This window comes from Triticum urartu, chromosome 5 (assembly GCF_003073215.2).
Source record: "Triticum urartu cultivar G1812 chromosome 5, Tu2.1, whole genome shotgun sequence".
Lineage (NCBI taxonomy): Eukaryota > Viridiplantae > Streptophyta > Magnoliopsida > Poales > Poaceae > Triticum > Triticum urartu.
The window spans coordinates 557,005,224-557,032,987 of record NC_053026.1 but is presented as its reverse complement, the minus strand read 5'-3'; positions in this window follow the sequence as shown (position 1 = coordinate 557,032,987).

The window sequence follows — 27,764 nt, the reverse complement described above, 5'->3', positions numbered from 1 at the left end:
TTTCTTCAGTAGGCTGAGCAGATGCTTCAGCCTGAGGAATTTCCTGTTGCGTTGGGGCTGCAACATTGGAAGTGAAGTTATCCGCAAGTTTCACAAAACGAACCTTGGCTCCAAGCCAATCAACGCGATATGTGTCAAAGTCATCAATGAGTTTCTTAATCTCAGTTTGAATAGTGACCAGTTCTTCAGTTGTCATAGATACAACGTTTTTCTTCAGATAGCGCTCTTTCTTGTACTGCGCTTTCTTGATCTGCCTAGCCTTCTCAAATTTCCACTTTTCTTCTTGAATGAAATGGGTCAGCATGTGACTCTGGCCAGGAGTCAGCTTGAAGTCAGGAAAGGGAGTGTTGGGGTCCTTGTGCCAATCATCAATGTAGTCGAGGATCAGCTTGGGATCCAAAAGCAGCGGCACTTCTGATTCTTTGGCTCTAGCGGCCCTGACTTGCCTGTCTCTGATGATTTCTGCAAGTTCATCATCGTCAGCTTCGTCTTCATCAGACGACACTTGGAAAACGACTTGCTTCTTTTGAGGACTTGGGCGAGGACCTCGTCCAGCAGTGGCCTTTGTCTTCAGCGGTGAGGGGCCAGCTGAGGAACTTGGTGCAGCTGAGGAACTAGCTGAGACACCTGAGGCAATGGAGATGCTGGCAGTCCTTTGGCACGAGGCGAGATGCACAGGTGCTGAGGATTTAGGCGGAACAGCTGAAGGCTTTGGCGGAGGAGCTGAGGAATTGGGAGGAACAGGAGCAGCATGAGGAATTGGCCGTGAGGGCTTTGATGATTCTGGCCGTGAGGGCATTGCTGAAGAACTTGGCCTGCGCGCAGGCTTCTTAGACATAGCCTTCTTTGGCTTGACAGCAGAGGCCTCAGCAGAGGCAGCAGCAACAGCAGAGTCTTCATTGAATTTCCTCACTGCTTCTCTGGCTTGCTTAGCCAACTTGGTTTGGCTCTTGGTCCATTCATCAGGATAGTCCTCACCGCGCTTGAGGCTGGTGGGATCTGCTATTTGGCCAGGTGCCAATGGAGCTCTTGGGCATGGAGGATTGAGTGCGAATTTCTTCATGTACTTAGGAGTGACATATCTGTACTCCCTCCATTCTCTTGCCCATCTCCTCTCTATCCTCTGTTTGCGCACTTTGCGCTCATTCTTGGTTTCCTCAGTAGGTGTGCAGTACCCAGCATATATGTCATCAGGGATCTCAAACGCTATATTTACCTCAGGCCTCTTTCCTCCTTTCTGTGGCCTTTTACCATCAGCCATTTTCTTCAGTTGAGGAATTTGAACAATCGAATTCTCTGAAGAAATATGCAACTTTTCTTTGAGGAACGCCTAGACGAAGAACATGACGAATTGGAGTGAGGAGATGTGAAGTTCGTCTGTGCAGATCTTCCACGCCCTAACTCGGCGGAGGAAGACGGCTACGGCAGCGGCGGAGTGAAGATTTCCGCGGTCGGCGCGAGTACATCGGCGATGAGGTCGAGGCAGTGAAGCTCTTCCTCACCGGCGGCGATGAAGTAGCGGCAGCGCTAGGGTTTGAGAAGCTCGAGCTGGAGAGAGAGGTCGAGCGGAGTAAAAGAAGTGAGGAAGGGAAGGAGGGGTATTTATAGCCACGGTGAAAAACTGCTCGCCCGAAGAAATTGGACGAACGTGCCCCTGACCCTTCTCATTCGCATTACATGTGTCACCCACGTAGTGAGAGGTGGAGATCGTGTTAGATCATGGGTGAGTGGATAAGTGTATCGTGGGATGCGGAACGGTTTGAGCGGCAAAGCCGAAAATTTCAATAAGATAGGTTTTAAAGTTCCGTTCGCAATTTCTTCAGCTGACAAGGACACAGTGAAGATTTTGAACGAGTTTCAAATAGAACGCACATGAAGAATTTGTGAACAGATTGGGTTGAATATAGCATAGAGGGGAAGGGTCCGATCACATTCACTTAGCAGAAAACCAACTTGAAGAAATAGCAATAAGTGAATGCTGTAGAGGACATAAACTCATATATATATATATATATATATATATAGCCAATAAAGAAAAACGTCGGAACCAGTTAAGACTATGCAAAATTGAAGAATATGAATAATTTGAGGAATTTCAACTTTCGGTGGTGGCGTGACCCACTGTATAAGAATGATGATTTCAGACACCGCGTACAATTATCGTAGGGTTCTGAGAATCAAATTCTTCATTAATTTCTTCACACTAAGAGTGTTATTCTTCATTGATTGAAGAAAAACGTTTCTTCATGTGTTGCACATCTAAGTCATCAATTTTGCATAAGTGTTAGGATGAGTGTCCTTTTGAAAGAACATTCGAAGATTCTAGGATATTTAGCTCACACCGCAACTTGCTAAATCTCTTCTCATCCAAGGGCTTTGTGAAGATATCGGCTAGCTGTTCTTCAGTCTTCACATGCTCAATAGAAATGTCGCCCTTCAACACATGATCACGAAGAAAATGATGACGAATCTGAATGTGCTTTGTCTTCGAGTGCTGAACTGGGTTGTGAGCAATCTTGATGGCACTCTCATTGTCACAGAAGAGAGGCACATCCTTCATGTTGACGCCGTAGTCCTTGAGAGTTTGCTTCATCCATAGCAGTTGAGCACAGCAAGAACCAGTGGCAATGTACTCAGCTTCAGCAGTAGATAGTGATACGCAGTTTTGTTTCTTCGAGGACCAACAGACCAAAGATCGTCCGAGGAAATGACATGTACCAGATGTTGACTTGCGACCCACACGATCACCAGCATAGTCAGAGTCAGAATATCCAACAAGATCAAAAGCCGAGCCCTTGGGGTACCATAATCCAAGTGTTGGTGTGTGAGCTAGATATCGAAGAATATGCTTCACAGCCTTATGGTGTGATTCCTTCGGTGTAGCTTGAAATCGGGCACACATGCAAACACTAAGCATTATATCTGGCCTAGATGCACATAAGTACAATAAGGAACCTATCATGGAGCGATATACCTTATGATCGAAGTCAATACCATTTTCATCAGTGCACAGATGGCCATTTGTGGGCATAGGAATTTTGACGCCTTTCCAATCTTGCATGCCGAATTTCCTCAGTACATCCTTGAGGTATTTCTCCTGAGATATGAATATGCCATTGCGTTGTTGACGAATTTGAAGACCTAAGAAGAATTTCAACTCTCCCATCCTAGACATTTGATATTCTTCACTCATCATATAGGCAAATTCATCACTATAACATTGGTCAGTACAACCAAAGATAATATCATCAACATATATTTGGCACACAAACAATTCACCATCATAAGATTTAGTGAAAAGAGTAGGGTCGAGTGAACCGGGTTTGAAGCCTTTCTTCATGAGGAGTTCCTTCAAGGTATCATACCAAGCCCGTGGGGCCTGCTTGAGGCCATAGAGGGCCTTGTTGAGTCTGAAGACTTTGTCAGGATTCTTTGGATCTTCAAAACCCGGGGGTTGAGCAACATATACTTATTCCTCAAGCTTACCATTGAGGAATGCACTTTTCACATCCATTTGATATAAAGTGATATCATGATGGTTAGCATAAGCAAGTAATATGCGAATAGCCTCAAGTCTAGCAACAGGTGCAAAAGTTTCATCGAAATCAATTCCTTTCACCTGTGTGTAGCCTTGAGCTACAAGTCGTGCCTTATTCCTCACCACAAGGCCATTTTCATCTTGCTTGTTGCGGTAGATCCACTTTGTGCCGATGATATTGTGCTTGCGAGGATCTGGACGTTTGACCAGTTCCCAGACATTGTGGAGCTCGAACTGATGTAATTCTTCTTGCATGGCCTGAATCCACTCAGGCTCCAGAAATGCTTCATCTACCTTAGTGGGCTCTGTAATAGAGACAAAAGCATAGTGCCCACAAAAGTTAGACAAATGTGAAGCTTTTGAGCGTGTGAGAGGACCTGGCGCTTTGATGTCATTGATGATCTTTTCAACTTGCGCTTCTTTTGCAATGCGAGGATGAGTTGGTTGTCGTTGAAGAATTTGATCAGCGTTTTCTTCAGCACCATTTTCTTCAGGTGCATTAGCTCGACATTCTTCATGTTCTGGAATGAATTCTTCAGCAGATTCTTCAGTAGGAATGACATCCTCAGTAGCCTTGAACTTGATAGTTTCCTCAGGTGTTGGTTCATCTATCACAGTAGGTAGGTGCTCTCTTTGCAAGCCATTAGTTTCATCGAACCGCACATCTACAGTTTCAACAACTTTGTGAAGAACGTTGTTGAAGACTCTGTAGGTGTGCGAGTCCTTTCCGTAACCAAGCATAAAACCTTCATGTGCTTTCGGTGCAAATTTTGAGTTGTGATGAGGATATCTAATCCAACATTTAGCACCGAAGACTTTGAAATAACTTACATTAGGTTTCTTATCAGTGAGGAGTTCATAGGCAGTCTTTTTCAAGAATTTGTGAAGATATACTCTGTTGATGATGTGGCACGCAGTATCAATTGCATCAGTCTAGAAACGACGAGGCGTTTTGTATTCATCAAGCATAGTGCGAGCCATCTCAGCAAGAGTCCTGTTCTTGCGCTCCACGACACCATTTTGCTGAGGAGTGTAGGGAGCAGATATGTCACAGCCCTAGAATTTGATTGCAATTAGTATCATAAGCATCCATGCATCATGTCTATATTTGTTTGAAATTTGAAATGGGGATGACAAGCCCTAGCACTAAATGAAATGCAATTAGGATCAAAATAAAAATATTTTCAATGAACCCAGAATGCCCTTTAGAAAGTTCATTATTTTTTATAAAGGTGAAAACCTCTGCCAAAAATGATGCACATATTTTTAGGCCATTCTGGATTTTTGAATAACCCATATTGTATTTGAATTGGGGCATTTAAATACTATTAATATTTTTAAAACGCTCCAATAATTCTGAAAATAGTTAAGGGCCTCTATAATAATTCATTTAATGCCCACAATTATTTTCAGGATTTATTAAAATGATTTGGGTATAAACTAAATCAAAACAAAATAACATAAATAGAAAACAGAATTAAAAAACCCAGAGAGATCTACCTGGGCCAACCTACCTGGCCTTCCAGCCCACCTGGTGGCCCAGCTGGCGGCCCAGCCCACCAGGGGCACCCGTGTCTTCTCCTTCCTCTGCCAGAAGGATCGAGGTGCGTGGCCACCGCACGCCGGCACGCGCACGGCCACCGCACGCCACCTCCTGCTTGCCGCCGAGGGCCTGGACGCCTCCACGACACCACGCAGCCCCCTGGTCCCCCTCGCTCCTCTCCCTCACTCTCTGCTCTCCCCCTCGCCCTCTCCCTCTCCTTTGATCGCCATGGCCGACGCTGCCGAGCGCTCGCCACCGTGAAGCTCGCAGCCACCGTGCTCCCCTCGCCTCCCCGACGCGCCAAGGAGCTCCTCCGTCGACCTCTACATCGTCTCCGTCAAGCCGCGCGAGCGTACGTGCCTCGTCTCACCGTTCCCGACCCCTTCTTCCTCCTCGGTCACCGGAGATCCATCTCGCCGCCCCGACCGCTCCTGGCCTCCTCCGAGCTTGCCGTCTGCACCATTGCAACCGCCATAAGCCTCTCCCTCGAACCCCCCTCTCTGTTGTCCCGTTTTCACGCCGTAGCTCCTACTTCACTGACGACCGAAGCCGCCGTCCGCCATGGCCGATGATGTCCTCGCTCCTGAGCATCTCCGCTCGGTCCAGTGGCACCAGCGTGCTCATGGAGCTCCCAGGAATCTGCCCCGCCGCTTAGCTCGCTCGTCAGCCTAGCGCAGCGCCTCGCCGTGCTAAGCCGAACTCCGGCCGCCGCCAGCCATCGTTGCAGTCGTAGTTTCCGGCCTCCTCTCGCCTAGCCGCATGCTCCGTTGGATGCGGCGCATGTCCGGCAGCCCGTAGGGCCAAACCGCGAGTCGAACGGTCGCCGGACGGCGAATCCCGAGCGCCTCCGCCGCCCCGTTTGGTCGCCGGTGGCTAGCCGCCGGTGCGCTGACGTGGCCACCTAGTTAGGGCTAATCGCCCACTAATTAACCCCCCTGACCCACTTACACACGGGCCCCACCGGTTTAGTTAGTCAGCTAACAAAATTAGTTAGAACTAATCCAACCCCGCGGGACCGACGCGTCAGCTTTGACCTTGCTGACGTGGCCTTTGACCGGCCCCACACATCAGTGACTCATGCCAGCGGTGTGTCACTGACCAGTGGGCCCCACTGGTCAGGTTTGACCTAGCCAGCCACAGTTGACCTGATGACGTCACTCTTATGTCATGCTGACGCAGTAAAACCTTTTCTGGATTTTAAATAAATCTAAATGATTTATTTATTTTCAGAAAATATCCAAAACTTAGAAAAATCATAGAAATTAATCTATAACTCCAAATAAGATAAATAATATATGAAAAATTATCAGAAAAATTTAAGGAATCTGTTTATGGCAATTGCATGCATGTTTGAACAACCTAGGGTTGCTGTACAGGGCAATTTGCATAAATGACATTTAGATAAGCACATATGGAGTTTGAATTTGAACCCTTGGTTCAAACCAACTTCATTTAATATGGTTGCTAGTTGCATTAGCTCAATCAACAGCATATTGCCATGACATTATCATGCATCATAATTGTTGCATTGCATTGATTGTGTTCCTCTTTGTTTGCCGGTATTGTCCCCTCTCGATAGACGTGGTTCCGACGATGAGTTCGATGACACCAATGAAGAACTATACTATCTTCAAAAGTGCCAGGCAAGCAAAACCCCCTAGTTCATTCCGATACAAACCACTCTCTCGCTCCTGCTCTCTTTTACTGCATTAGGACAACAACGATTCAACTGTTACATGTTGCGGTAGTTGAACCCCTTTCCTCTGCATGACCTGTCATTGCCACAGTAAATAGATGAAACCCACTAGCATGAGTAGGAGTTGTTTGAGCCCTGATATGCCTACTCATTCATGCTTGTTTGTCATGCCTGCTATTGCATAGAGTCATGTCAGGTCTGGTTCATCGGGGATGAACCGGAGGTGTGTAAACATGTCCTACAATGTGTGAGCCAAGTGTGTGAACACGATTTGGTAAAGGTAGCGGTGAGAGGCCATGTAGGAGTACATGGTGGGTTGTCTCATTGAAACCGTTCTTAGGAACTGAGTTCTGTGTTTGTGATCCATGAAACAGTTACTACCACGCATTGGGCCCGAAACCAATGGACCCTCTTGGCTTCTTGATCACCCTTGTCCTCTGTACAGGAGTTGCAACTAGTTTCTGGTGTTTATAGGATATGTGTTGGCGGCCGTGCGTAGCGCTGACCCTAGGGGTGGGCTATGATGCGGTAGATACACCGTGGCACGGTGTACCGGGCGCCCGTTTGGTGTCCCGGGAACCCTGTTCACATCGTTCGGGGCCGTATGTGGAAACCTCGGCCGGACTCCCTGCGGATGGAACCTGGATAGGCGATAAACCTGGACTAGAGACTTGAGTGTTTAGGTAGGCCGTGGCCGACACCCTTGTTGGGCTTCCGCTTGAAGGTTGCCGAGTACATGTCATGTAAACGGCGGTAAGTGGTGAGAGCGTGTGTGAAGAAGTACACCCCTGCAGGGTTAACATCATCTATTCGAATAGTCGTGTCCGCGGTAATGGACTTCTGGGTTGCCTATAACAGTTCATAGACAAGTGAAAGTGGATACTCTAAAACTCGCAAGATAAGTGTGAGTGCTATGGATGGCATTCTCGTAGGGAGATGGGAGCGGATCCATAGTGGTGTATTGAATGCTGAATGTGTGGACTCATGTGCGCCACCTCAAAGGAGTTGCTTGCAATCGTAGTTCAGGTTAACCACTGAGTCAAAGCTGGCTTGCTGTAGTTAAACTCCACCACCCCCCTTGTTGATACCGATGCATATGTAGTTTAGTTCTGATGTAAGTCTTGCTGAGTACCTTTGTACTCACGTTTGTTTAATTTGTGTTTTGCAGAGAGACTTCAGTCTCGCTAGTAGTTTCGCGTGGACTTCGACATTTAGCTTGATACCTCAGCTACGAACTTGTGCCCTCGGCAGGATCTGGTAGATAGTCAGGCTTCTCAGCCTTTTTCATTTATAGATGTCTGTACTCAGACATGTTAAGCTTCCGCTTGTGTTTTGACTTGTATGCTCTGAATGTGGGGTCATTAGACCCATGTTTGTAATACCTCGCTCCTCGGAGCCTAATGAATAAATACTTTGAGTCGTAGAGTTATGTTGTGATGCCATGTTGTATTTACACATATCGAGCATATTGTGTGTATGATTGAAATGCTTGGTATGTGTGGGATCCGACAATCTAGTTGTTTATCCTTTGCAGTCTCTCTTATGGGGAAATGTAGTCTAGTGCTTCCATGAGCCATAGTAGTCCGCTACAGCCCGGTTCACCGGAGTCCTGTTAGCCCAGCACTACTGCTCAGGACACTTGACTGGCCGGCATGTGTTTCACTTCGTTCCTGTGTCTGTCCCTTCGGGGAAATGTCACGCGGTGACATCCGGAGTCCTGTTAGCCCAGCGCTACAGCCCGGATTCACACGCTGCTGACCGACACGCTCGATGTGATTCATGTATGCCTGTTCCCATAGGTTAGTGCCGCTTTGGGTTCACGACTAGCCATGTCGGCCCGGGTTCTCTGTCATATGGATGCTAGCGACACTATCATATACGTGAGCCAAAAGGCGCAAACGGTCCCGGACCATGGTAAGGCGACACCCGTGGGAATACCGTGCGTGAGGCTGCAAAGTGATATGAGGTGTTACCGGCTAGATCAATGTGACTTGGAATCGGGGTCCTGACAGCTTTGGTATCAGAGCCTGACTGCCTGTAGGATTACCAAGCCAAACTGGTCGAAGTTGAGTCTAGAAATGCTTTAGTTATGTAAGGGAATTGATTGTGGAAGGGAACGTAAGGCTCTTTTACTCCTTTACCCTATGCCCTTCTGATCTGAGTCAACCTCTTCTTTTCTACGGGGATTAAGAATTAGGCCTTCTCATCTATCTATCAGGATGACGTGCTACTAACCATAGACTTATAGAATTGATAGTTTCAAGCTTCAGTTCTGTTCCTACTACTTCCGTATGTTGACAGTTGACCTCAGAACCTTGATATTGTGTTGTTGAGTGGTCATGCCACCATTTTGCAGGATGTCTCAAATCATTTTGAGCATTTACAGCCGTTATGCTGTCCGAGTCATCCCAGGTTTCTAAATAGTCTGATGCATTTGCAAATCCTTTCTTTCCATTCCCAATGTCCTTTTGGTCAGAATAAGCACACTAACCGGTCAGTTGAGGTACTCTATTGCCTCGACATATATGTTGGAGCTATTATTATGACCCTGGTGTTTTAGGGAGTCACCTAGTAATCTAGCCATCTTTTGTGTTTCCGGTGTGATGATTCTGGCCACCATTCTTGAAAGCATCCCGTGATGCCATGTAGTGGTAGGTATTCTATTCATGGGTTCTTGAACCCGAGATTCACCCTACTTACCTCATGTTGATAGTGTTGCTAGTTCCTTTAGGATATTAGTAACCTTTGCGATAGTCCTCGAGGTCCGTGGTATTTCCTTCTTCCAAATACTATGAACCACTTATGGCAGAAGTTTGTTGTATCAAAAGATCACAACCAGAGTGCTCTTAATGAGTTCTCCATTCTACATTGTGAATCTGCCAGTCCTACCTATCTGCATGGGTTGTCCGGAAGAAATGTTGAGCTTTGCTCGACATACTAATCTATGCATCCACAACTCAGAAAATTATATGTTCCTCGAGTTGTTCCTCTTCAGTTGTATTCCGACCATCTTCTATCAGTTGATAGTCAAGAGTAGTTGTGCATTGGTGTTATCGATGCCTATTATTCATGTGATCCGTCAAGCCATTCCATTCCGGAATGACTAGGAGAAACAAACTCCAGTAGCTCATCCATATCCAGGATTGGGTCAAAGTAGTTGTGTTCTGCAGATCAAATGCCATCCAGCTTTTGCTCTGTTCTACCCTGGAGTATTACCCCTTTTATGTCAGGACTGTCATGAGAATTGCACCAGCTCTTATGAATTGTTGACGCAGTAATACTTCTTGCCATCATTGTTCATTCCTCAGTTCCATGTTATTATAACCGGAATGCCGACAAGTGAACCGTGATGTGTGAAAGCAATATTCCTAGCAACCCCGTTGCTTGGTAGTTAATGGACAATACTCTCATTCTTAGCGTGCTGGTAATTAAATCACCATCCTAAGATTGATCGTGCTACCTAGTCCATATTTCCGGGTGCACTCATCGACCAATGAGTTAGGACTGTGATAATCCCTCACTCCTTGATCATATCGTCTTGCCCTGAAAAGCAAGATTGTTCTCGAGCTTAATAACATATCGGTGGTTCGTGATTTTTCGAATATCTTCTCGGAGGTATCACCCGGCTGTCACCTGATCGCTATGTTGAGTTCGTGATCAAGTTGGTTTCTTGTAGCCACCCTCTTCTCCAGGAATCTGTGTTGGATACCCCTGAGCTAGTTGGTTAAGCTTAACAACAACTTGGAGAGTTGGAAGATAAAAGCTTGTCCTACCACGCTCATCCCTAAGGGATATCTTGTATGTGTGTTGAAGAAAGATGATATCTCCATTGATTGGTCCTCGTGATCAGTTGTTGGATCTATTGCCTTGTCAAAACTTTGACTTGAGTATGGGCTATCGTCAAGTCAAATCAAACCAACGATTCTTGTAATGTTGTCTTACTCGTGGTTGATCCCTCGAGCATACACCATTACATTCTTTGGTCTGACCAATGCTATCACCGTGTCCACTTAATTATGGAATTCCATTTATATGGAAACCTGGATGAATTGTTGTTGAGCCCATCGACAACATCCATGTCCTCTCCATGATTTTGTCGATCATTAAGCAAGTGTTGGAAACTTTTGAAAGCATCTTTTCATGCTAGCTCATGAAGCATATGTTGGATGAAAGAAGTGACTTCCTCTGATTCACGTGAATTTGGTGCAAGTTGCCGCCATGAGTTCGAGAAAGTTAGTTCTGCTTCCTCTGGAATCATCCCAAGTCAGTCATGCACGTGCAAAGTATTCCATGGTCTGATAGACTGATCATCTTCATTCCATATGAAATCCATACCACACCAAGCCACTGATTGACTTGTTCAAGGAAAAGGAGTCTATGCTTGGGATCTAATCCATGGACTTGCGTAAAGACTTCAAAATCCTTGATGATGGTTCCCCACCTGAACTCGATAGTGTTTTACTATAATACTACTACGTGGTCATGCTCGTCTTGGATAGCGTGTTCACAAGTTTGTAGCAGGACCAGCTCATGTTTTGGAGCTTGCCATCGTAGTCATTACCCGAGAATCTCGCAACGTCATCTCGTCAAATTGTGTTGCAAACTCTCATTTCTTTCTAGACTAGATGGGTCTGGAATATCCTAACACCAACCAGATCTGAATCTCAGACAGATATGATGGTTGGAGCATACTCCAAGAACTATAATGTTGGCCTCTCTGTAACCGGTAATGTGGATGTCGTGGCCAACACACCTAGCCGGAAGGCCTATTATTGTAGTATCTTGGTTAAAGAAGTTGGTCACCTCCCCATTAAGATCTCGCAGGATCTGCCTCCGTATTTATTCCTTATGGATTCTTGAGCTTCCGAAGTCCGACCTTTTACTTGATGTTCTAGATATCAAACCATATCTATAAATGGATTACGCTAGCACATCAAGGAGAACATTAGAAGCGGAGTGCTAAATGTCTCTCGGTCGATCGTCCAGATTCTGTTTCCTTAGCCTCGCTAAGGGAAGATCTGAGAAGGTGTTATCTTCCTTTGTATCCGCATCATCCATCACTGGTCATCATGGTGGTATGTTGTGTTGCCAGGATCCTCGACTCGGATGTTGGTAGAACCCTGATGAATATGAAAATGCTCAAGTTCTTGAGAGCACGCGCAAGCACTAGGTTTTACCGTTGGCGTTAACTAGGATTTGCTTCTAGCTTCCTCGGTTATGTTATAACCCTTTTCAAACAGTGGACTCACTCTTGACTGTTGAGCTCTTCCCCAGTTACCAGAATCATTCCCAACATTTGCATTTTGTTCCCAGCCTGCACCTCAGTAGTTGTTGTTCAGGATCATCTTCAAAAGTGGACTTACCATGGGTCCCATCCATTTCCGATGATAAGCAAAAATCATCCATTGCGTTGTCTTCAACAAGATAGTCCACATCATACATTCTAGTCGGAGTATGCCATTCTTCGAACTTCTTCAAACGATCGTTGTGATTGCCTTCGGCTGGTATAAAGAGTTTCAATGATCTCCGAATCAAAAGTAATTCTTTTTGCCACTTAAGGGAATAATTCTACGAGTCACCTTCCCCGGGGTATCACGCTACGAAATCATGGCAAATATCTCCTTGCTACTTTGAAATTCATGCACCATCCTTTTCAGCGTGGAATTTTTGCCTACCCAGTAGAACCTTGTCATCTACCTCTTTTCCATCACTCCTGATCTGTGTTTCATGTCTCAGCTCGAGAGATGTTACTATGTCTCATTCCATGGGTTGATCTTGTGATCATTAAGATGATCCTAAGTTGCTCGAACCTCAGGGAGGTCGATTCTTCTTAAATTCTCCCTTTCTACTCATTGTCATGTTGGATGTAGTTCTCAAAGCAAGACGTCGAGATCAAGGTGATGCAATGAATCAACATCCTCGAGAAAGACGTCTGGATCGTGAAGGTCGTGTTAGCTGTGTATCCCCTCTGTCTTCTTACCTCACGTCTTGAATCTTGGGACGAGATTCTTGTTTAGTGGGGGCGAGTTGTCACAGCCCTAGAATTTGATTGCAATTAGTATCATAAGCATCCATGCATCATGTCTATATTTGTTTGAAATTTGAAATGGGGATGACAAGCCCTAGCACTAAATGAAATGCAATTAGGATCAAAATAAAAATATTTTCAATGAACCCAGAATGCCCTTTAGAAAAGTTCATTATTTTTGATAAAGGTGAAAACCTCTGCCAAAAATGATGCACATATTTTTAGGCCATTCTGGATTTTTGAATACCCATATTGTATTTGAATTGGGGCATTTAAATACTATTAATATTTTTAAAATGCTCCAATAATTCTGAAAATAGTTAAGGGCCTCTGTAATAATTCATTTAATGCCCACAATTATTTTCAGGATTTATTAAAATGATTTGGGTATAAACTAAATCAAAACAAAATAACATAAATAGAAAACATAATTAAAAAAACAGAGAGATCTACCTGGGCCAACCTACCTGGCCTTCCAGCCCACCTGGTGGCCCAACTGGCGGCCCAGCCCACCAGGGGCACCCGTGTCTTCTCCTTCCTCTGCCAGAAGGATCGAGGTGCATGGCCACCGCACGCCGGCATGCGCACGGCCACCGCACGCCACCTCCTGCTTGCCGCCGAGGGCCTGGACGCCTCCACGACGCCACGCAGCCCCCTGGCCCCCTCGCTCCTCTCCCTCACTCTCTGCTCTCCCCCTCGCCCTCTCCCCCTCCTCTGATCGCCATGGCCGACGCTGCCGAGCGCTTGCCACCATGAAGCTCGCAGCCACCGTGCTCCCCTCGCCTCCCCGACGCGCCAAGGAGCTCCTCCGTCGACCTCTACATCGTCTCCGTCAAGCCACGCGAGCAGACGTGCCTCGTCTCACCGTTCCCGACCCCTTCTTCCTCCTCGGTCACCGGAGATCCATCTCGCCACCCCGACCGCTCCCGGCCTCCTCCGAGCTTGCCGTCTGCACCGTTGCAACCGCCGTAAGCCTCTCCCTCGAACCCCCCCCTCTCCGTTGTCCCGTTTTCACGCCGTAGCTCCTACTTCACTGACGACCGAAGCCGCCGTCCGCCATGGCCGATGATGTCCTCGCTCCTGAGCATCTCCGCTCAGTCCAGTGGCACCAGCGTGCTCCTGGAGCTCCCAGGAATCCGCCCCGCCGCTTAGCTCGCTCGTCAGCCTAGCGCAACGCCTCGCCGTGCTAAGCCGAACTCCGGCCGCCGCCAGTCGTAGTTTCCGGCCTCCTCTCGCCTAGCCACATGCTCCGTTGGATGCGGCGCACGTCCAGCAGCCCGTAGGGCCAAACCGCGAGTCGAACGGTCGCCGGACGGCGAATCCCGAGCGCCTCCGCCACCCCGTTTGGTCGCCGGTGGCTAGCCGCCTGTGCGCTGACGTGGCCACCTAGTTAGGGCTAATCGCCCACTAATTAACCCCCCTGACCCACTTACACACGGGCCCCACCGGTTTAGTTAGTCAGCTAACGAAATTAGTTAGAACTAAACCAACCCCGCGGGACCCACGCGTCAGCTTTGACCTTGCTGACGTGGTCTTTGACCGGCCCCACACATCAGTGACTCATGCAACGGTGTGTCACTGACCAGTGGGCCCCACTGGTCAGGTTTGACCTGGCCAGCCACAGTTGACCTGATGACGCCACTCTTATGTCATGCTGACGCAGTAAAACCTTTTCTGGATTTTAAATAAATCTAAATGATTTATTTATTTTCAGAAAATATCCAAAACTTAGAAAAATCATAGAAATTAATCTATAACTCCAAATAAGATAAATTATATATGAAAAATTATCAGAAAAATTCAAGGAATCTGTTTATGGCAATTGCATGCATGTTTGAACAACCTAGGGTTGCTGTACAGGGCAATTTGCATAAATGACATTTAGATAAGCACATATGGAGTTTGAATTTGAACCCTTGGTTCAAACCAACTTCATTTAATATGGTTGCTAGTTGCATTAGCTCAATCAACAGCATATTGCCATGACATTATCATGCATCATAATTGTTGCATTGCATTGATTGTGTTCCTCTTTGTTTGCCGGTATTTGTCCCCTCTCGATAGACGTGGTTCCGACGAATGAGTTCGATGACACCGATGAAGAACTATACTATCTTCAGAAGTGCCAGGCAAGCAAAACCCCCTTGTTCATTCCGATACAACACTCTCTCGCTCCTGCTCTCTTTTACTGCATTAGGACAACAACGATTCAACTGTTACATGTTGCGGTAGTTGAACCCCTTTCCTCTGCATGACCTGTCATTGCCACAGTAAATAGATGAAACCCACTAGCATGAGTAGGAGTTGTTTGAGCCCTGATGTGCCTACTCATTCATGCTTGTTTGTCATGCCTGCTATTGCATAGAGTCGTGTCAGGTCTGGTTCATCGGGGATGAACCGGAGGTGTGTAAACATGTCCTACAGTGTGTGAGCTAAGTGTGTGAACACGATTTGGTAAAGGTAGCGGTGAGAGGCCATGTAGGAGTACATGGTGGGTTGTCTCATTGAAACCGTTCTTAGGAACTGAGTTCTGTTGTTTGTGATCCATGAAACAGTTACTACCACGCATTGGGCCCGAAACCAATGGACCCTCTTGGCTTCTTGATCACCCTTGTCCTCTGTACAGGAGTTGCAACTAGTTTCTGGTGTTTATAGGATATGTGTTGGCGGCCGTGCGTAGCGCTGACCCTAGGGGTGGGCTATGATGCGGTAGATACACCGTGGCACGGTGTACCGGGCGCCCGTTTGGTGTCCCGGGAACCCTGTTCACATTGTTCGGGGCCGTATGTGGAAACCTCGGCCGGACTCCCTGCGGATGGAACCTGGATAGGCGATAAACCTGGACTAGAGACTTGAGTGTTTAGGTAGGCCGTGGCCGACACCCTCGTTGGGCTTCCGCTTGAAGGTTGCCGAGTACATGTCGTGTAAACGACGGTAAGTGGTGAGAGCGTGTGTGAAGAAGTACACCCCTGCAGGGTTAACATCATCTATTCGAATAGCCGTGTCCACGGTAATGGACTTCTGGGTTACCTATAACAGTTCATAGACAAGTGAAAGTGGATACTCTAAAACTCGCAAGATAAGTGTGAGTGCTAAGGATGGCATTCTCGTAGGGAGACGGGAGCGGATCCATAGTGGTGTATTGAATGATGAATGTGTGGACTCGTGTGCGCCACCTCAAAAGAGTTGCTTGCAATCGTAGTTCAGGTTAACCACTGAGTCAAAGCTGGCTTGCTGTAGTTAAACTCCACCACCCCCCTTGTTGATACCGATGCATATGTAGTTTAGTTCTGATGTAAGTCTTGCTGAGTACCTTTGTACTCACGTTTGTTTAATTTGTGTTTTGCAGAGAGACTTCAGTCTCGCTAGTAGTTTCGCGTGGACTTCGACGTATAGCTTGATACCTCAGCTACGAACTTGTGCCCTCGGCAGGATCTGGTAGATAGTCAGGCTTCTCAGCCTTTTTCATTTATAGATGTCTGTACTCACGCATGTTAAGCTTCCGCTTGTGTTTTGACTTGTATGCTCTGAATGTGGGGTCATGAGACCCATGTTTGTAATACCTCGCTCCTCGGAGCCTAATGAATAAATACTTTGATTCGTAGAGTTATGTTGTGATGCCATGTTGTATTTACACATATCGAGCATATTGTGTGTATGATTGAAATGCTTGGTATGTGTGGGATCCGACAATCTAGTTGTTTATCCTTGGCAGTCTCTCTTATGGGGAAATGTAGTCTAGTGCTTCCATGAGCCATAGTAGTCCGCTACAGCCCGGTTCACCGGAGTCCTGTTAGCCCAGCACTACTGCTCAGGACACTTGACTGGCCGGCATGTGTTTCACTTCGTTCATGTGTCTGTCCCTTCGGGGAAATGTCAAGCGGTGACATCCGGAGTCCTGTTAGCCCAGCGCTATAGCCCGGATTCACACGCTGCTGACCGACATGCTCGATGTGATTCATGTATGCCTGTTCCCATAGGTTAGTGCCGCTTTGGGTTCACCACTAGCCATGTCGGCCCGGGTTCTCTGTCATATGGATGCTAGCGACACTATCATATACGTGAGCCAAAAGGCGGAAACGGTCCCGGACCATGGTAAGGCGACACCCGTGGGAATACCGTGCGTGAGGCCGCAAAGTGATATGAGGTGTTACCGGCTAGATCGATATGACTTGGAATCGGGGTCCTGACAAGATAACTCATGAGTAATACCAAGTTCATCAAGATAGTCATCGAGACCAGAATTGTTGAACTCAGTGCCATTGTCACTTCTGATGTGCTTGATCTTCACACCAAAGTTGGTTGAAGCCCTCGAGGGAAATCGTTTGAAGACTTCCTGCACTTCATGTTTGTAAGTAACAAGGTGTACCCATGTATAGCGAGAATAATCATCAACAATAACAAAGCCATATTGAGATGCTTCATTTGAAATAGCAGAATAATGATTAGGACCAAAGAGATCCATGTGAAGCAATTCAAACGGGCGAGTGGTGCTCATGATAGTCTTTGCGGGATGCTTGGCCTTCGTCATCTTCCCAGCTTCACAGGCTCCGCATAGGTGATCCTTGAGGAATTTGACATTCTCGATGCCAATGACATGCTTCTTCTTCGCAAGCGTGTGCAAATTCCTCATGCCTGCATGACCAAGTCGTCAATGCGAGAGCCAGCCTTCTGAAGCTTTTGCAAGTAAGCACACGACTGGTTGTGGTCCTGTAGAGAAATCAACAATATACATGTCTCCTCTCCTAAAGCCTTCGAAGACTTTGGAATTGTCAGCTTCCATAACCACAACACAATGGTACTTGCCAAAGACAACAACCATATCAAGATCACAAAGCATTGAGACAGACATAAGGTTGTATCCTAAGGACTCAACAAGCATGACCTTGTCCATGTGTCGATCCTTTGTAATCGCAACCTTACCTAGACCCAATACCTGACTTTTGCCTTTGTCAGCAAAGATGATATGCTTCAGATGCGACGGAGATAATGGAGCATCCATCAATATATTCTTGTCACCAGTCATGTGGTTTGTACATCCACTATCGAGGACCCACTCAGTGGCTTTAGGTTGATCATCCTGCAGACGAATTAGTGCAGCTTACAAACTCATATACTTCATCAGTGAAGAATATGACATCAATTCATCAGATCAATTTCATCAAGTAAAAGAATTGATAAAGCAGTATGAGGACATGAGAAATGAAAGTTCGTTTCTTCATGATTAGCCTGTGTCCTATCAGGCATGCTCAGGTCTCCAGCAAATTCTTCAGACGATTACGTGCGTCTGGAGACCTGACCCTGCAGAAGAGATTATTTCTTTTTCTTCACCACCCACATCTGAAGGGGTGGCAAAGAGTTCATCATTCTGCGAGCTCCATACGAGAAGGATGGCATAGAAGCCAGTCCATTTCGTTTCACATAAGAGGGGTTAGAATAAGCATAAGAGTAAGCAGAGAAATTCTTCGAGGACTTATGGACATAATGATTTGAAGAATAATGCACATATCCATAATCCTTAGATCTTCCCTGCGAAACAGGCGGGTTAGCACGATGATGTTCATATGAGGACTTTGATCCATATGAAGAATTTGGTCCATATGAAGAATTTGATCTGGGGTTCCTATTCTTCACAGGTGGCGTCATCATGACATTCACCTGAAGATTTTCAAGGCATCTTTTGGGAACCCAGATTTTCTTCATAGGGGAGCTGATCCTGCAGTTAGTGCCAACATATCTAGCAAATACTTCACCATTCTGATTTTTGAACAGTTTATAGTTGGAGTCAATTGACTCATCATCAGAATGAGGAGTTTCACATGCAAATCCAGATAAGTTAGATGGATCAACTAGAGGTCCCTTTGCAGCAACCCATGTAGTTTTGGGGTACTGCTCAGGCTTCCAATATGTACCATCAGCATTGAGTTTCCTCTCAAAGGCGATACCCTCTTTCCTAGGGTTCCTGATGAGGATCTACTTTTTAAGCACATCACAAAGAGCCTGATGCCCTTTGAGGCTTTTGTACATGCCTGTCGTGTACAATTCCTTCAGCCCTGCATCGTCAGTGATACTAGCAAGGTCCTCAGATGAGGAATTAGTGATAGCAGAGGCATGTGAAGAATTTGAAACATTAGCAGCATTTGAACATTCAGGTGAAGAATTAGCAGATTCACGTTCAATGCACTTCAAGCATGGAGGAACAAATTCTTCCCGAGAAGCGCTGATTTGTTGAGCAAGTAATGAATCGCGCTCCTTCTGAAGATCTTAATAACTCACTCTTAGCTTTTCAAGATCTTGATTTCTTTGAAGAAATTCATAAGAAAGATTCTCATGATCCGATAAGAGAGTGTTATGATGACTTTGAAGTTTGTCAAGCTTGGACTGAAGTCTCTGAATATTTTCAGTCAAGGTTTCACTGCGATCCATTTCTTCACCCAACATATCATCACTTTTATTTAGCATGTTTTGAACCTTTTCTAAAGCCCTTTGTTGTTTTATAGCAATCTTAGCAAGTTTAGAATAGCTGGGCTTAAGGTTTTCATCAGATTCATTCTCACTTGATTCAGAGGAGGTATATTTGAGTACCTTGGCACCCTTTTCCATGAAGCAATAGGTGGGAGCGTAGTCATCATCGCTTTCATCAGCCTTGTTGGTGAGGTCATTTTCTTCAGTGTTGAAGATAGACTTGCTGATGAATGCAGTAGCGAGAGCTAGGCTCGCCACTCCGGATTCGGACTGCTCAGATGTCTCCTCTTCCTCATTTTCTTCAGATTCAACCTCAAAGTCCACTTCCTTGCCAATGAATGCCCTAGCCTTCTTGGAGCTACTCTTCTTGTGATATGAAGACTTTGAGGATTTTGATGATGAAGATTTTGTGGATTTCTTCTTTTTCTTCGCATCATCAGAACTGTAATCCTTGTATTTCTTCTTCTTTGATTCCTTTTCCCACTGAGGACAATCTTGAATGAAATGTCCAGGTTTCTTGCACTTGTGGCAGAGCCTCTTCTTGTAGTCACTGGGTGAGGAATCATTGCTCCTTGAGGATCTTCCAAAGCGACCACGTCTTGAGAAATTTTGAAACTTCTTCACGAGCAGAGCTAGATCATGGCTCAGTTCTTCAGGATCACCAAGGCTGCTACCAGAGTCTTCATCTTCGGACTCAGATACTACCTTGGCCTTCAGTGCACGTGATCTGCCATAGCTTGAACCATAGAGATCTCTCTTTTCAGCAAGTTGGAACTCATGAGTATTTAGCCTCTCGAGAATATCAGCGGGATCAAGTGACTTGTAATTAGCACGTTCTTGTATCATCAATGCCAGTGTGTCAAATGAGGAATCAAGCGATCTCAGCAATTTCTTCACCGCCTCATGGTCGGTGATGTCAGTGGCACCAAGTGCTTGAAGCTCATTTGAGATGTCAGTGAGGCGATCGAAGGTTTGTTGAACATTTTCATTGTCGAGTCTTTTGAAGTGGTTGAAGAGATTGCGAAGAACGTCAACTCGAGAGTCACGCTGAGTTGAGACTCCTTCATTCACTTTGGACAACCTGTCCCAGATAAGCTTTGCTGTCTCCAAAGCACTCACTCTGCCATACTGTCCTTTGCTCAAATGGCCACATATGATATTCTTCGCTTGAGAGTCGAGTTGCTTGAATATCTTCACATCAGCAGCATTCAGAGAAGGTGTGACTGAGGGAACACCATTTTCCACAACATACCAGAGATCGTTATCAATTGCTTCAAGATGCATTCGCATCTTCTTCCAGTAGGGGTAGTCCATCCCATCGAAGGTAGGACACCACAACATACCAGAGATCGTTATCAATTGCTTCAAGATTGCAGATATGGCCTCGGAACACTGAGACCGAAAGGTCGAGCGTGAATCATATAGTAGATATGATCAACATAGTGATGTTCACCATTGAAAACTACTCCATTTCACGTGATGATCGGTTATGGTTTAGTTGATTTGGATCTCGTGATCACTTAGATGATTAGAGGGATGTCTATCTAAGTGGAGTTCTTAAGTAATATGATTAATTGAACTTAAATTTATCATGAACTTAGTACCTGATAGTTTTTTGCATGTCTATGTTTGCTGTAGATAGATGGCTCGTGTTGTTGTTCCGTTGAATTTTAATGCGTTTCTTGAGAAAGCAAAGTTGAAAGATGATGGTAGCAATTACACGGATTGGGTCCGTAACTTGAGGATTATCCTCATTGCTGCACAGAAGAATTATGTCCTGGAAGCACCGCTAGGTGCCAAACCTGCTGCAAGAGCAACACCAGATGTTATGAATGTCTGGTAGAGCAAAGTTGATGACTACTCGATAGTTCAGTGCGCCATGCTTTATGGCTTAGAACCGGGACTTCAACGACGTTTTGAACGTCATGGAGCATATGAGATGTTCCAGGAGTTGAAGTTAATATTTCAAGCAAATGCCCGGATTGAGAGATATGAAGTCTCCAATAAGTTCTACAGCTGCAAGATGGAGGAGAATAGTTCTGTCAGTGAGCATATACTTAGAATGTCTGGGTATAACAATCACTTGATTCAACTGGGAGTTAATTTTCCGGATGATAGCGTCATTGATAGAATTCTTCAATCACTGCCACCAAGCTACAAGAGCTTCGTGATGAACTATAACATGCAAGGGATGGATAAGACAATTCCCGAGCTCTTCGCAATGCTAAAGGCCGTGGAGGTAGAAATCAAGAAGGAGCATCAAGTGTTGATGGTCAATAAGACCACCAGTTTCAAGAAAAAGGGCAAAGGGAAAAAGAAGGGGAACTTCAAGAAGAACAGCAAACAAGTTGCTGCTCAAGAGAAGAAACCCAAGTCTGGACCTAAGCCTAGAACTGAGTGCTTCTACTGCAAGCAGACTCGTCACTGGAAGCGGAACTGCCCCAAGTATTTGGCGGATAAGAAGGATGGCAAGGTGAACAAAGGTATATGTGATATACATGTTATTGATGTGCACCTTACCAGAGCTTGCAGTAGCACCTAGGTATTTGATACTGGTTCTGTTGCTAATATTTGCAACTCAAAACAGGGACTACGGATTAAGCGAGCACTGGCTAAGGACGAGGTGACGATGCGCGTGGGAAATGGTTCCAAATTCGATGTGATCGCCGTCGGCACGCTACCTCTACATCTACCTTCGGGATTAGTTTTAGACCTAAATAATTGTTATTTGGTGCCAGCATTGAGCATGAACATTATATCTAGATCTTGTTTGATGCGAGACGGTTATTCATTTAAATCTGAGAATAATGGTTGTTCTATTTATATGAGTAATATCTTTTATGGTCATGCACCCTTGAAGAGTGGTCTATTTTTGATGAATCTCGATAGTAGTGATACACATATTCATAATGTTGAAGCCAAAAGATGCAGAGTTGATAATGATAGTGCAACTTATTTGTGACACTGCCGTTTGGGTCATATTGGTGTAAAGCACATGAAGAAACTCCATACTGATGGACTTTTGGAATCACTTGATTATGAATCACTTGGTACTTGCGAACCATACCTCATGGGCAAGATGACTAAAACGCCGTTCTCCGGAACTATGGAGCGAGCAACTGATTTTTTGGAGATCATACATGCTGATGTATGTGGTCCAATGAATGTTGAGGCTCGCCGCAGGTATCGTTATTTTCTCACCTTCACAGATGATTTAAGCAGATATGGGTATATCTACTTAATGAAACATAAGTCTGAAACATTTGAAAAGTTCAAAGAATTTCGGAGTGGAGTTGAAAATCATAGTAACAAGAAAATAAAGTTTCTACGATCTGATCGTGGAGGAGAATATTTGAGTTACAAGTTTGGTCTACATTTGAAACAATGCGGAATAGTTTCGCAACTCACGCCACCCGGAACACCACAGCGTAATGGTGTGTCCGAACGTCGTAATCGTACTTTACTAGATATGGTGCGATCTATGATGTCTCTTACTGATTTACCGCTATCATTTTGGGGTTATGCTTTAGAGACGGCCGCATTCACGTTAAATAGGGCACCATCAAAATCCGTTGAGATGACACCTTATGAACTATGGTTTGGCAAGAAACCAAAGTTGTCGTTTCTTAAAGTTTGGGGCTGTGATGCTTATGTGAAAAAGCTTCAACCTGATAAGCTCGAACCCAAATCGGAGAAATGTGTCTTCATAGGATACCCAAAGGAAACTGTTGGGTATACCTTCTATCAAAGATCCAAGGCAAGGCATTCGTTGCTAAGAATGGATCCTTTATAGAGAAGGAGTTTCTCTCGAAAGAAGTGAGTGGGAGGAAAGTAGAACTTGATGAGGTAACAATACCTGCTCCCTTATTGGAAAGTAGTTCACGATGTCTACTACACAACCTTCTTCTTGTAGACGTTGTTGGGCCTCCAAGTGCAGGGGTTTGTAGGACAGTAGCAAATTTGCCTCAAGTGGATGACCTAAGGTTTATCAATCCGTAGGAGGAGTAGGATGAAGATGGTCTCTCTCAAGCAACCCTGCAACCAAATAACAAAGAGTCTCTTGTGTCCCCAACACACCCAATACAATGGTAAATTGTATAGGTGCACTAGTTCGGCGAAGAGATGGTGATACACGTGGTATATGGATAGTAGATAAAGGTTTTTGTAATCTAAAAATATAAAAACAGCAAGGTAACTAATGATAAAAGTGAGCACAAACGGTATTGCAATGCGTTGAAACAAGGCCTAGGGTTCATACTTTCACTAGTGTAAGTCCTCTCAACAATAATAACATAATTGGATCACATAACTATCCCTCAACATGCAACAAAGAGTCACTCCAAAGTCACTAATAGCGGAGAACAAACGAAGAGATTATGGTAGGGTACGAAACCACCTCAAAGTTATTCTTTCCAATCAATCTGTTGGGCTATTCCTATAAGTGTCACAAATAGCCCTGGAGTTCGTACTAGAATAACACCTTAAGACACAAATCAACCAAAACCCTAATGTCACCTAGATACTCCAATGTCACCTCAAGTATCCGTGGGTATGATTATACGATATGCACCACACAATCTCAGATTCATCCATTCAACCAACATATAGAACCTCAAAGAGTGCCCCAAAGTTTCTACCAGAGAATCACGACGAAAACGTGTGCCAACCCCTATGCATAGGTTCATGGGCGGAACCCGCAAGTTGATCACCAAAACATACATCAAGTGAATCACGTGATATCCCATTGTCACCACAGATACGCACGACAAGCCATACATCAAGTGTTCTCAAATCTTTAAAGACTCAATCCGATAAGATAACTTCAAAGGGGAAACTCAATCCATTACAAGAGAGTAGAGGGGGAGAAAACATCATAAGATCCAACTATAATAGCAAAGCTCGCGATACATCAAGATTGTATCACCTCAAGAACACGAGATAGAGAGAGAGATCAAACACATAGCTACTGGTACATACCCTCAGCCCCGAGGGAGAACTACTCCTCGTCGTCATGGAGAGCACCGGGATGATGAAGATGGCCACCGGAGAGGGATTCCCCCCTCCGGCAGGTTGCCGAAACGGGTCTAGATTGGTTTTTGGTGGCTACGGAGGCTTCTGGCGGCGGAACTCCTGATCTATTGTGCTCCCCGATCGTTTTAGGGTATATGCAGATATATAGGCAGAAGAAGTACGCCAGGGGGCCACGAGGGGCCCACGAGGGTGGAGGGCGCGCCCAGGGGGGTGGGCGCGCCCCCTACCTCGTGGATTCCTCGAAGCTCCCTTGACATGGAATCCAAGTCTCCCGGGTTGCTTTCCTTCCAAAAAAAAGTTCCGTGAAGTTTCAGGTCAATTGGACTCCGTTTGCTTTTCCTTTTCTTCGAAACCCTAAAATAGGCAAAAAAAAACAGAAACTGGCACTGGGCTCGGGGTTAATAGGTTAGTCCCAAAAATAATATAAAAGTGTATAATAAAGCCCATAAACATCCAAAATAGAAGATAATATAGCATGGAGCAATCAAAAATTGTAGATACGTTGGAGACGTATCAGCATCCCCAAGCTTAATTCCTGCTCGTCCTCGAGTAGGTAAATGATAAAAACAGAATTTTTGACGCGGAGTGCTACTTGGCATAATTTCAATGTAATTCTTCTTAATTGTGGCATGAATATTCAGATCCTAAAGATTCAAGATAAAAGTTCATATTGACATAAAAATAATAATACTTCAAGCATACCAACTAAGCAATTATGTCTTCTCAAAATAACATGGCCAAAGAAAGTTCATCCCTACAAAATCATATAGTTTAGTCATGCTCCATTTTCGTCACACAAGAATTCTCTCATCATGCACAACCCCGATGACAAGCCAAGCAATTGTTTCATACTTTAGTAATCTCAAACCTATAAACTTTCACGCAATACATGAGCGCGAGCCATGGACATAGCATTTTGGGTGGAATAGAATAATGAGGGGGTTATGTGGAGAAGACAAAAAGGAGAAAGTCTCACATCAACAAGGCTAATCAATGGGCTATGGAGATGCCCACCGATTGATGTTAATGCAAGGAGTAGGGATTGCCATGCAACGGATGCACTAGAGCTATAAATGTGTGAAAGCTTAACAAGAGAAACTAAGTGGGTGTGCATCCAACTTGCTTTCTCACGAAGACCTAGGGCACTTGAGGGGGCCCATTGTTGGAATATACAAGCCAAGTTCTATAATGAAAAATTCCCACTAGTATATGAAAGTGACAAAACAAGAGACTCTCTATCATGAAGATTATGGTGCTACTTTGAAGCACAAGTGTGGCAAAGGATAGTAGCATTGTCCCTTCTCTCTTTTTCTCTCATTTTTTTGGGCCTTCTCTTTTTTATGCCCTTTATCTTTTTTTTGGTCCTTCTCTTTTTTTATGGCCTTTCTCTTTTTTTATTCCTCACTTGGGACAATGCTCTAGAAAATGATGATCATCACACTTCTATTTATTTACAACTTGATACTAGAACAAGATATGACTCTATATGAATGCCTCCGGCGGTGTACCAGGATTGTGATGATGCATGAGTGACATGTATGAAAGAATTATGAGAGGTGGCTTTGCCACAAATACGATGTCAACTACATGATCATGCAAAGCAATATGACAATGATGAAGCGTGTCATAATAAACGGAACGGTGGAAAGTTGCATGGCAATATTTCTCGGAATGGCTATGGAAATGCCATAATAGGTAGATATGGTGGCTGTTTTGAGGAAGATATAAGGAGGTTTATGTGTGATAGAGCGTATCATATCACGGGGTTTGGATGCACCGGCGAAGTTTGCACCAACTATTAATGTGATAAAGGGCAATGCACGGTACTGAAGAGGCTAGCAATGATGGAAGGGTGAGAGTGCGTATAATCCATGGACTCAACATTAGTCAGAAAGAACTCACATATTTATTGCAAAAATATACAAGTCATCAAAAACCTCGGCACTACGCGCATGCTCCTAGGGGGATAGATTGGTAGGAAAAGACCACCGCTCGTCCCCAACCGCCACTCATAAGGAAGACAATCAAATAACTCCTCATGTTTCAAATTTGTTACACAATGTTTACCATACGTGCATGCTACGGGACTTGCAAACGTCAACACAAGTATTCCTAAAATTCACATGAAAGTGCGTTATATCGACTAGAGGGGGGGTGAATAGGCGATTTTTATGAAATTCTTCACTGAGGAATTTGCCGGTGAGGAAATTCCTTAGCGAAGAACTACTAGCAGCGGAATAAGTACTCAAAAGTAAACATAACAGAATACAAGCATAGTCATCATGATGAAATGAAGACAGGCACAGAGTACATGAAGCGTAATCACAGGATAACACAGGATGAAGACAAACAGACTGAAGAATTTGAACTGAGGAAATTGAGAAAGTCTTCAGTCAAAGTCTTCAAACACAGATATGAACAAACACACAACATAGTTATGAGGAAATGAAAGAGTTGAGGAAATAGAACCAATAAGCTTGGTGAAGACAATGATTTGGTAGACCAGTTCCAACTACTATCTCAGTTGTACGTCTGGTTGGAGCGGCTGAGTATTTAAACTCGAGGACACACAGTCCCGGACACCCAGTCCTGAACACGCAGCTCAGGACACCCAGTCCTCACCGTATTCTCCTTGAACTAAGGTCACACAGACCTCGTCCAATCACTCGTGGTAAGTCTTCAGGCGACTTCCAAACCTTCACAAACTTGGTCACTCCGCGATCCACAATTCCTCTTGGATGCTCTAGACCATGACGCCTAACCGTCTGGAAGAAGCACAGTCTTCAAAGGTAACAAGCGTCGGATCCACGCAGGATCAATCTCTTCAGTGATGCTCAATCACTTGGGGTTTGTAGGTGTTTGGGTTTTGGGTTTTTGGTTTTTCCTCACTTGATGATTTTCGCTCAAAGTCCTCAGAGGATGGGTTGCTCTCAAATGACAAGTGTCAGTTTCTCTCGGAGCAGCCAACCAGCTAGTGGTTGTAGGGGGCGGCTATTTATAGCCTAGGGAGCAGCCCGACATGATAAGACATAAATGCCCTTCAATGATATGACCGTTAGGTGGATAGATATTTTGGGACAGCTGGCGCATAGCACAGCAACGGTCGGAATTTTGAGTAGTAAAATCCTCAGGGCTATCATGTTTCTCACTGTGTAGGTAATCCGCACTGGCGAATTCCTAACTCCTCAGTCAGGACAAATTCCTCAGAGACCAGAAGAACTTCGTCTCTGTCACTGAAGAAATTGGCTGAACTGTATGAGATTTCCAATGGCTTCACTCGAAGGGATTGGTAGGTGTAGGATTTTGAGTTGAGCATCACATGGAAATTTTTCCTTAGTATTTCCTCGACCCCCTTTAACAGTACGGTGTTTCCTATGACTCAAGAAAGAGAAAAACAAAACTATGAAAACGAAAGTCTTCAAGCTTCATATTCCTCGCATGAATATCAAGTCTTCACGGACAC